General features: G+C 36.9%; 1 protein-coding gene across 1 annotated transcript in view; it reads left to right on the top strand.

The window, feature by feature from the left end:
* Positions 1-12774, top strand: part of LOC150093808 (protogenin-like) — a 497946-nt gene that overhangs the window by 361451 nt on the left and 123721 nt on the right. The gene's annotated exons all lie outside the window — the stretch shown is intronic.

Genomic DNA, 12774 nt, shown 5'->3' with positions numbered 1-12774 from the left:
AGTAGGTCATTGGTATATAGAAGGAAGAGGGTCGGTGAGAGAACCGAACCTTGTGGGACCCCAGCATTAGTTGGATGGTGAGAGGATAGGGAGCTGTCTACCATCACACATAGTGTGTGTCCAGACAGGAAGCTGTCTGGATGCACACTTGATATCTGTCAAAGGCTTGATATCTCCAAAGCCTTTGATAGAGTCTGGCACAAAGGCTAAATAAGCAAACTCCCATCATTTGGACTGCCTCAGGACTTCTGCAGATGGATTGCCAGCTTCGTGTCTGGACGCACACCATGTGTGATGGTAGACAGCTCCCTATCCTCTCACCATCCAACTAATGCTGGGGTCCCACAAGGTTCGGTTCTCTCACCGACCCTCTTCCTTCTATATACCGATGATCTACTTCAGTTGACCTCTAACCCAATACACAGTTTTGCAGATGACAACACATTACATTCCTCCCTTTCATTTGACAAACCCTACTCTACACAACTCATCTCAACCCACAGAACATCAACTACCACTGCCCTTAATTTCCCAAGTGCAACTACTTGGCATTCACCGAATTTCTCCATGACCTTTGTCCAGTGATGGGTGATGTATGAGAGTAAATCTCCTGTTGAACGGCTTTGACGGAATTCGTACTGGTGGTTGCTTAATAGCCGGGTACCTTCAAGGTAGATTAGGAGTTGAGAGTTCATGATTTTCTCCATTACTTTAGATAGGACTGAAGTGAGTGAGATAGGGCGGTAGTTAGGTGGCAGTGATTTGTCACCCTTTTATATTCAACCCATTAGAACAGGAATGGGTTGAATATAAGTCAGTTTCCAGGGGATATATATTTTTGGGATATATGCCAGTGGAGTAAGAGAGTGTGTACAGGTGACATAGGATAGGAGTCAGTTCCGAAGCACAGACCTTCAGTATAATTGGAGGAATGCCGTCAGGGCCAGGAGACTTTTTTGTGTCTAATTTAGACAACAGGTTTGTGATGTCTTTTTGGCAAAAAGATGCAGGGGACATTGTATGTTGGGCTGTTGGAATGACTGGAGGGCTTTTGCCATCGTCAGTTATGTGTGCATTGGAGGCAAAGTGCAATGCCAGGAGATTAGGTTTTTCTATGGGTGATGTTGCTATTGAGCCATCTGGGTATGATAGAGGTGGGAATAGTGTATGGCAAAAGTTACGGCCAATTGCCTTGGCAAGAGACCAAAAAGCACAGCTGCCATTTGGACAGGCTGCAAGCTTCCTGCTTTTGGCCTGTTCAAATTCTGTTTTGGAAGTATTGATAATTTTCTTGCATTTGTTTTGGGCTTCAGTATAGGCATCGAATGAGGATTGGGGTTCTTGATTTGAACCAGTTATGGTATGCCTAATTTTTTATTTGCATAGCCTTGGCACATTTTTTGGCGAACCAGGGTTTAGTAGGGGATGGCAGGTCTGAGTAGTGTGGGGAATTTATGTTTTCATGCCAGTGAGGATCACTTTGGTGATGCGTTCATTTCATATGTTTGGACTGGAAGACCGGAAACAATAGACTACTATGCTTCATTCCCATGAAGCATAGTAGTCTCGGAGACTGTCCCATTTGGCACTATTATAATGCCAAGCTACTCTTGTGTGGGAGTGACTGTGTGAGGGTTGTTGCATGGGGGAGGAGATGAGCACTAAGTTATGGTCAGAATTGCCCAGGTGGCTCACTGCATATTTGGAGGGATCATTAGTAAGGAAGAGATCTAGCATATTTGGGGAGTGGTTTGGGTTATCTGGTATTCTGGTCAGTTTTTGAACAATTCGTGTGAGGTCATTAGTGACTACAAATGTTTCAGCATCTCTGCCTGCAGGATCTGTATAACTGGAAGAGGAAAGCCAATTGGTGTTATGGACGTTGAAATCACCCAGGAGGATGATTTTGCTGTTAGGAGAGTGGGACTGGAGAAAATCAACTTTTAAGGAGAGGAAATGAAAGAACTCAGTGATTGGTGGTATTAGGAGAGCGATAGAGACAGCAGATGAATTTGACTGAGTGGGGGAGGGATATCTTCAGCCAAAGATGGTCTAAGTCAGGTGATTCTAAGTTAGTTGCTCTCTGGCAGGGTATGTCAGAGCAGATATATGCACAGATGCCACCCTTCGGTCGAAAGGAGTTAAATAGTGTATAGTTAGGAAGGTTGAGATGAATAGTGCTGGGGGAAGGTGAGATTTGAGTTTCTGTTAAAAAGAGTAGGTGAGGTTTGATGGATTGCAGATGGTAGTGGATGCTATTAAGGTTGGAGTTGAGGCCACACATGCTGGTAAAGTGGATATTCAAGGTTCTGTGAGGCATGGATTTGACCCCATGGGTCTTGCACATTTCCTATGCAGTGCCTGCATACTGGTGTCCTTGGTGGCTGCTAGTGGCTTCACTTGTTTTTTGTACTAGTTTGGATTGTTTGTAGTCTATCACCCAACTGTTGTTTCATTTTGGCATTTTTCTTCTAGTTGTCTTCGGAGTTAGCGTCTTTGTTCTCTCTGGGCAAAGGATAAATCAGATGGAGCACGTGTGCACAACTGGGGGGCAAGTGTCCTTTAGCTTGTTGTTTATCGCTGCTATAAATTTGGTTGTGTTTATTGGTGAGTCACATAATAATTTCATAAACATGTTAGAATACTAGGCCTAGATGATAAGGATGGTAAAAGCATTAAAAAACCTCTACTGGGGCCAGACTGCATTTGTCTTAACAGACATCATCAGGACAAGTAATATCAAAATTGAAAGAGGTGTGTGTGTGTGTGTGTGTGTGTGAGAGAGAGAGACAATTATGTGTACTATCTCCACTTCTGTTTAACACCTACTCAGGAATCTTATTTTTCAAGGCCTTAAAAGGAAATAGTTGTCATAAACGGCCAGTTAAAGAATAACTTTATGCTATGCAGATGATAATACTTTAATTACAATAAATATTCAAGATCTTCACCTACTCCTAAAATGTCTCAACAAAGTAAGCACAGAAATGGGCCTAAAATTACAAAACTTATGATGATAAGCAACATCCTTTTGATAACAGCTGACTTAATTCTAAATGGAAATAAAATCGAACAAGTGAATAAATTAAAATACCTTGGATCCTGGCTAAATGAAAGTTGAAATTGTGAAATGGAGATAAGATCAAGAATTGAAATTTCAAGACAGTCCTTTATCAACATAAAACTCATTTTATATAACAATGATTTTAACATTGAAATTTGAGTACAAATGACGAAGGGCTGCATATACTCAAGTTTACTATATGGAGTTAAACGTGGACATTAAAAGCAAATACAATAAAAATAAATAGAAGCCTTTGAAATGTCGATATTTAGAAGGATGCTCAAGATCCCATGGAAAGACAAGATGAAGAATGAAGAGGTACTCAGAAAAATAAATAAAAGTTGAGAATTAATCAGTTATTGTGAAAAGAAGAAAAACTACCTACTTAGGACATCTAATGAGAAACTGTAAATATAACATGCTCCAGGTAATACTTGAAGGTAAGATCAACAGAAAGGGAAAATCTGGAAGAAGAAAATATCATGACTAGACAATTTAAAAAAAAATGGGCTAAACTAAACACAGAGTTCTTAATCAGAGCCACTAAATACAGAAGTAAATTTGCAATGGTGGTCACTGAACTCAATTAGCATATAGCACTTGAAGAAGGTTCAGTAGAGATTTATGTACCGCATATGCTCCATCAGAAATTCATAAGTATAAAAAAAAAGAAAACAGAGAGAGAGAGAGAGAGAGACAAAACTAGTGTACATAAGAAAGATTCTGGCAATTGGACCACATGTTTATTAAAATAAATAACAATAAAAAACAAACCCGACAAGTTTCGTAAGTTGTTTGACTTACATCTTCAGGGGTCAAAGGTAACTAAAAGTTTAAACACAAGAAATGAGAAATTACTCAAAATAGTTCATTCTATGCAGTTGTGGCTTTCTAACTGTTCAATAAATTAAATATCCGAATGCACATTCAGTGTAATGCTAAGTTTGAACAATGCTGGATGCTATCACGTTCACATTGTCCGAGGTCTGACTTGGGTATATTGTTTATCAAAGCTGACCAAACTTGGTGTAGAATTAGGCCCTGGTTTTTGTTGCATTGCATTGGAATTCTAAGCATATTTGCAGCTTCTTTAAATTTCCTTATGTAACAATTTTTTTTTAATGTAAGACGTTTGTTTTTTGCCAGAGTACATTATGGCTGGTGGAAGTTGTATGGTATGCTAGGCCTGATTTGTGTTCTCTTCTTTTTTGCATGTCTTTTTGGTGATTGTTTATACGAATTTCCCTGATCTTCCCGTCTGGCCTGTGTAGCAGATGCCACAGGAACAATGAATTTTATAAACACCTGGTTTTTTTTAAAAGGATGATGTGGAGGTTTTGGGGGAATATAGAAATCTTGAAATTTTTTCGAGTAGTAGAAAAGCAACTTTGATGTTATGTTTGTTTAGTAATTTGGCCATTTTATCTGTAACATTCTTGATGTATGGAAACGTGATTGCGTTCTTGAACTCTTGCTTTTGTGAGATGCTTTTAGGAGGTGTGTTGAGGATATTTTTGATTGTCTTAGGTTCATAACTTTTTTTTTAGGATCTGTGTTAAATATTGTAATTCTTCATTTCTCTTTTTCTGTGCTGGAAATATTATAACCTCTGTCCCTCAAGGTTTTAATTAAACCTATTTTTTGCGAGGGGTGGTGGTGTGAGGCTGCATTAAGAAATCTTCCTGTGTTGGTGGGTTTTCTATAGATGGAGAAGAAAATATTATCTTTTTCACTGACTTCTATTAGGATATCAAGAAAGGGAAGTTTTTTATGTTCTTCTTTTTCCAAAGTAAATTTTATGTCGTTGTGTATATTATTCAGGTAATCTTTGAAAGCAGTTAGTTTCTCCATTGTTGCTGGCCATATGATGAAAATATCGTCTACATAGCATAGCCAAATTTTTGGTTTTTTATGATAATTGTTTAAAGCATTATTTTCAAAATGTTCCATATATATATATATATATATATATATATATATATATATATATATGCTCACGAGCTAATATAAGCTTATTAGCTCTTTATACTTAAGTAACTTAATGGTTGCACCTGTTTGGAAACTTGTATCGCAGAGTATATAAGTTCTTTTCGCTATACACTTTGGTATTAGGTCTAGCTACTCGCTGATGAAGCCTCAAAAAAGGCTGAAACTGGTCTGGGTAGTGACCTCCCTACCATAATGTAATAACAGCATACATTTTCTAGGAAATGTGTTTTTACATTATGGAAAATACCTAAGAATAGCGATCAGAATTTACCGACTTTGCTGCGAGTCTTCCGGTATTGCACTACGTGCTAGGGTCATTTGCATTTGCTCACGGCAGTGGTCGCCGATACTTTATAGGTTACTATATTCGGCAAGAAACTCTCTGATTCCAATCTTTGAGTTTCTTATTCGGTTTTAAAACTATGTGGGATTTAATATCCCCTTAATTTAAATGATGTTTTCATTGCCGAAATGAAGCTTATTAGCTCTTTATACTTAAGTAATATATATATATATATATATATATATATCATCATCATCATCAAATTCCTGCCATGTACCCTCAAGGGGTGTACAGGATATGATAGTACTACATGAAAAAAATGACATCATTATTAATTTCCTATCTACAATTTTCCTCCAAATCAGTCTGTTACTTGTCAAGACTCCAACATTATCAGATCTTATATTTCTATCGTCTAAAGCATTTTGTACCGTATCAATCCACCTATATCTTGGTCTTCCTCTGGGTCGTTTTGCTGCCAACCTGGCAGAGAACACTTGTTTTGCTAATCTTTCCTCGCCCATTCTGTTTAAGTGACCATACCACTTAAGATTAGCTCTGCTAACGCATTCCTGGATGCTGATAATGTCAAGTTCTTTCCTAATATCCTCGTTTTTAATATGATATTGCCATTGATGCCATCTGTTCATGCCTATAATCTTTCTCAGGACTCTCATTTATATATATATAGGTTAGTTAAAGCCAGGGAGAGGGGGGGGGGAGACCCCATAGCCAGTCCTTCTTTTTGTTCCCAAATTTTGTCTTCATGCATGAAAATAATATTTTTTATGCAATGTTTATAAAGTTCTACGATGTCTGGAGGAAAAAGGTCTTCAAGGAGATTCACTATTTCGTTTCTGGGAACATTTGCGAACAGGTTGATTACATCCAAACTTGTTAAGATGTCTGAAGGTCCTATGCATATATCCTTTACCTTCTCAATAAAATGTGCACTCTTCTTAATGAAAGATGTTTTCTATAGACAGAACATTTCTTGTGGAACCTGTGGAACAACATTGACAATATCACATACAACAAAGCTGCAGCGATATCTGATCAAAAGAAGCGTAATTTAATTAAAGAATTTAATGTACTACTTCACGAAAAAGAAAAACAAAGAAAACATCTAGATTACTCCAAAGTAGTAATTAACCTTTCTTCAAGAGTCTTATCAAGAACCAAAAAAAATCTACTTCTGAAAGGTTTCAACTTCGCTTTAACGCCACGCTACTTACCAAAAATTGACATCATAGCTCAAATAGAGAAAGGAATACGAAATTTGCCTGGTGATACATCAGATCTCATCCGTATACAGAGCACAGCATTGTTTTGCTTTGTAATTTGCTATTACAAAGCAAAACAATTACCAAATTACTACCCAGGAACCTACCTTACACAGAACACATAGTCCTCAAAGAACTAAAATTAGACAAAAATATCGTTATAATTAAGGCGGATAAAAGGAATGCAACGGTAGTTTTGAACTCTGAGGATTATAACAAAAAAAAAAAAAATGAAAACTTTTCTTGAAGATTCTAATATCTATACACCTTTAGACAGAGATCCCACCTGGCGAGCTCACAATAAAACCAATGATCTAGTTAAAAAGATAACCAATTGGACCGAAGAACTAAAAAGAACTCTACAATCAAAACACCCATTAGTTCCAAGAATATATGGTGTACCAAAAATGCACTTTAAGACTATTGGCCTTAAAGGAATACCGATAGTGGATGGAAGAGATTCTCCAACCTCGAATTTGGCAAAACACCTCACCAACATGATTTTACCACACACATAGGAAAAACAACATCTTTCATTAAGAATAGTGCACATTTTATTGAGAAGATAAAGGATATACGCATAGGCCCTTCAGACATCTTAACAAGTTTGGATGTAATCAACCTATTTGCAAATGTTCCCAGAAATGAAACAGTGAATCTCCTTGAAGACCTTTTTCCTCAGGACATCGTAGAACTTTATAAACATTGCATAAAAAATACCTTTTTCATGTATCAAGACAAATTTTGGGAACATAAAGGACTGGCTGTGGGCTCCTCCCTCTCCCCGGCTTTAGCAACCTATATATGAAACATTTTGAAAATAATGCTTTAAACAATTATCATAAAAAACCGAAAATTTGGCTACGCTATGTGGACGATATTTTTATCATATGGCTAGGAACAACAGAGGAACTAACTGCTTTCAAAGATTATCTGAATAATATACACAACGACATAAAATTTACTTTGGAAAAAGAAGAACATAAAAAACTCCCCTTTCTTGATATTCTAATAGAAGTCAGTGAAAAAGATAATAAATTCACCTTCTCCATCTATAGAAAACCCACCAACACAGGAAGATTTCTTAATGCAGCCTCACACCACCACCCCTCGCAAAAAATAGGTTTAATTAAAACCTTGAGGGATAGAGCTTATAATATTTCCAGCACAGAAAAAGAGAAATGAAGAATTACAATATTTAACACAGATCCTAAAAAAAAAGTTATGAACCTAAGACAATCAAAAATATCCTCAACACACCTCCTAAAAGCATCTCACAAAAGCAAGAGTTCAAGAACGCAATCACGTTTTACATCAAGAATGTTACAGACAAAATGGCCAAATTACTAAACAAACATAACATCAAAGTTGCTTTTCTACTACTCGAAAAAATTTCAAGATTTCTATATTCCCCCAAAACCTCCACATCATCCTTTAAAAAAACCAGGTGTTTATAAAATTCATTGTTCCTGTGGCATCTGCTACGTAGTCCAGACTTTCCCCTGATCTTCCCGTCTGGGAAGATCAGGGGAAATTCGCATGAATGAACACCAAAAAGACATGCAAAAAAGAAGAGAACACAAATCATGCCTAGCATACATGCTTAGAATTCCAATGCAATGCAACAAAAACCAGGGCCTAATTCTACACCAAGTTTGGTCAGCTTTGATAAACAATATACCCAAGTCAGACCTCGGACAATGTGAACATGAACAACAGAACGTGACAGCATCCATCATTATTCAAATTTAGCATTGCACTGAATCTGCATTTGGATATTTAATTTAATGTACATTTAGATGGCCACAACTGCATAGAATGAACTATTTTGAGTAATTTCTCATTTCTTGTGTTTAAACTTTTAGTTACCTTTTGACCCCTGAAGATGTAAGTCAAACGACTTAGAAACTTGTTGGGTTTGTTTTTTTATTGTTATTTATCTTAATAAACATGTGGTCCAATTACTGGAATCTTTCTTATGAACTGCTAAATCACAGAAACCTATGCCTATAAAAAAAACTAGTGTTATCCAGTAAGAACTAGACTACTGTGTCTTTTGCTAGAAGCCCACATAATATAATGCCTCCATAAAATCTGAGAACTCAATGCAGTAGACACTCCAAACTGCACAATGCGAATTATGTAATCCAGTACTCCAAAACCCATCATCTTTTCAGTAAAAATAACTGGTTCTACTTGAATAACTTATGAGTAAAAATAGTTATACTAAATTACTGATCATTAAATGCTTTTATTAGACTTTACTGGTATAAACTAGCATGTGCATAACATGATCCTATCCATTTCATTCTCCCTCAGTATGAGACTTGCTTTGTCTAATGGTGTTATTGGTGACTGTATAAAGGTAGTTAATTTTTTGTGAAGTCTGATTGAGGTCTTTTAAGAATGCATAAATTTTTTTATGGGGTGGGGGGGTAGCTAGACAGCTTTGTTAATTTTGTTAAGTGGTGTGAGGAGCCATGGACTAAAAAAAAGTGTCTTGTATGTTATTAATTTCACTGGAGAAGCTAGCGGTGTCTGAGCATATGGTTCCAATATGGTGCTTGTGTGAGAGATGTTATAAATTAAAGATGCCAAGAAATTATATTCTTGGTTTCATCCTATATCCAAGTATATATAGAGGCAACTCATATATAGAGGCTAATGACTTCACATCACTTGCCTTAGTATCCCATAATGCAATGCACATATCCTTACAGACACATAAACTAGGCATTGTGGAAAGGGCCACTACCCAGACTAGTTTCAACCGTTATTGAGGTGAAAAAGTAAAGGGGTGCTCACCATAGGCCTAGAGTAGTTTGTATAGGGAGGGATGCAAGAGAGACTGATAGTATATAGTATTAGAAAGAAGGAAAAGACAGATAGTATGTGAGAGAGAGAGAAAAGGCCTCAGCTCTTTTATATCATCACATAGCGCCAAAAGCTATTAGCTTTCCTTTTTCACCAATCTCATATAGATGAACAACCAAAAGACCAATTGAAACTACAGCACAAAGAAGACTGATACCCAGATGGTTTTCCTTATCCGAGTAAATTAACTGCCTCGAGTTGACCTTTTCTTCCTGGGATTGCTTTCTAGTCATTCCTGTAATTGACTATAAGACCACATTGAATTAAGAGGATGGAACTATTTAAAAAACCTCTCATAGCAAGAATACACAAGATTAGACTTCATCTCAGGGTTGTACCCGTACACCCAAGTTTCGTCACTAGTAATGATCCTTGACACGAAGGATGTGTCATCCACGGCATGCTGACAGAGTTCTTGGCAGACTGTGACGCAGTGTTCCTTCTGCTCCTGGGTCACAGCAGCCCAGGGACGAACTTGGCAGCAACACGGCGCATGTTCAAATCACACGTGAGAATTGCCTGGACTGTTCCTTATGACTCACCGACAATGGCAGCAATGTTGTGGAGTGTTCTTCCTCATACACACGTTGCCGAATGGTTTCGACATTTTCAGGGGTTGAGCTCGTTGAAAGTCTTCCTCATCTCTCGGTGTCTTCCAGTGATGTTCTTCCACTCTTGAAGCACACGTGTCACTCAAAACACCTCAAACGACTCATTGCAGCATCGCCGTAAAGTTGCCAATCATGTCAAACGTCTCTGCGGAAGATTTGCCCAGTTTCATGCAGAATTTCACGTTCACTCTTTGTTCTAACTTGCTGTCCATGATGAAATCGCAGACATGGTAATGCATGTGCTCAGAATAGCACCAGTTGCACAGCTCTCGATGTACACAGGACGATGTCTTTTGGTACACTGACTTATGAAGTCGGTGCTCCCTGTGACTATGCGTGCATCTGTTGGCGTGTTACAAAACTAGTCTGGAAACTTTTTGATACCACCTCGTATCCTTAGACTTGCATCATTCATCTTCCCTCAAGAAAACTCTTCCATCACTACTTAATTCTGGGAACAGAGAGATTGTATTGAAATGTCTATCAAATCTAAAATCTTTTATCCACAGAAAATGAGCATATTCAAGATGCATCAATACAACAGTACCTTTCCACTAATCAGAACCAGGTTTCATTTGCTCAGCATCACTGTAAATATCAACAGAAATCAGTGATTAAGTATAGTAGTTTCAGGTTACAAAATCACTACTGTTTATAACAAGCAGTTCTTGCTGATATTGCCATGTACCCTCATGGACTTTTGGAGTACAGTTATCTAGCAATAACATCTGATGAATCTTCTCTGAACCCTCTCTTCCTAAAGATATTCAAATGCCTATTTGTCGATTTCTGATTTTAAGGAAGTTTAAAATGTTAAAAAATGTCTAATTCAGATCTGAAATTCAGTTTACACCTACAGTTTAATGATCTGTCTTACTTGATTCCTCTACTCTTGTCATTTTGAGTGAAATGAATGAGTTGGGTTAAAATGCGTTGTGTTTCTGATCGAACAAAATTCTAGTTTTTTGCTTATTGGAGCCTAGTTTGATTGTGTTTCTTATACTGAGATATTTAAACTGTTCATCTGTTCACTTCCATGCGAGTGGTTTCTCATACAGAAGAGAGACTGGGACATCCATTTAACCATCAGCTGATTGTCATGCTCACTATTTAAAATTATCAGTGATACATCCTGAAAAGGCTTCAAATTGCATTGAATGAACTTTCTTTGAAGGGGTTGATATGGTAATTTTAAAGTTATGTATGATGATATTGCCATCATTCATCATTATTTTATACAAGGAAGGAAAGATATTAACACTGCTTTTCTAGAAAATTATGACTCCATCGAGTAATTTGTATGTTTTACATTTTATCAGTGATTTTCACAACCAAAGCCTTTAATCAGATGCATAGCCATTCTGATAAGATGACTTCTTCTATAACTTTTAGGATGTGTGTGTGTGTGTTGTATGTAATGAATTAATTTCCTTGTTAAGGATTCTTGCTCAGTGCATTTGTCACCTTGCTTTCCAGACATATGAAAGTAGGATAATGTAAGATAAAAAAAAAACGGTTTTACTTAAATGGCATCCTGAAAACAGAACTTAGACCAATTTAAACTAGATTCAGATTGTTCATCAATCTCCCTTTTTGTGTTAGGCTAAGTGGCCTGTCACGGCCAAATAACCTAGCTTCTTCAACACTGGCTTACTGCTTATGAGAGGGCAGTTAATCTGATCTGCATTGTATGTTATGCTTGTAAGTTATTTGCCTTCTTCTGGCCAGTTTGCTTGTTTTGTAGGATGAAAATCCAGAATTTCCCCAGAAGAAAAATCCTGTCACTTCCATATGATGCCAGCTAATACATTACTTGGCAGTCCCTGATATATGTTCTTTGCATCGTAGATAGGATTTTAACCCAGGTCTGAGGAGCCTTCTTCAAATATACTAGTGTCTGTAACATCCCCTGTTCATGTAGTTTAAACTACGTAGGTCAGACTTCGAGAAGTTTGGAAATAAGAAAAAGAGAACATGTTGGAGATGTTAACAACAGGGAAGACAGCTCTGGGTTAGCCCTTTATTTCTCGAATGGGCCAAAAGTTCTATGCCCTATCTAGAGGAAGACTTCCGCTCTTGAAACATCAAAATAGTTATAGTAGTCATTCATTCTAAACACAGCCTCAATAAAAATCAAGGATTAATTCTAGCTGACATTTGGAAAATTCTCATAAGATCACTAAGTATGCAAGAGTTTAATTTCGCTGCAAATTACAGAATGTATTTGCCTAACAATAATTGATATCATACATGCTCTATGCGTTTGATGTACGAGTTCTTCTGAATTTGTTAAAAAAAAAAAAGAAAAATGTATTTGGTTTATTCCTTCATAAACTGTTTAAGTTGTTTTGTATCACTTTTGTACGCCCTGACGAAGCCAAACAGCCAGGTTGGTGAAACTTGTCTGTGTTTATATTATTAAAAATTTCTTCGGCCAATATACAACCTGGTTTATGTTCATTTCTTGCATTCAATTGATGGTCAAAACAAATATAGAATCACTAAGAAAGTATATTCTTTACTCAAGGATAAGAAAACAAAATTTGCATTGTTTTCTATTGTATATGAATTAGTGAGACAAATATTGTGAAGTCAACAGCCTCTATATACAAATAGGCTACGTATGAAGATACTTCATGCACTTTTTTTTTTTTTTTTTACACTTAGGTA

Source organism: Typopeltis vanoorti, chromosome 23 (genome assembly GCF_054136105.1).
Source record: "Typopeltis vanoorti isolate ZY-2024b chromosome 23, IOZ_Tvanoo_1.0, whole genome shotgun sequence".
Lineage (NCBI taxonomy): Eukaryota > Metazoa > Arthropoda > Arachnida > Uropygi > Thelyphonidae > Typopeltis > Typopeltis vanoorti.
The sequence above is the reverse complement of the archived record's forward strand: the minus strand, read 5'-3'. Positions and strand labels throughout refer to the sequence as shown.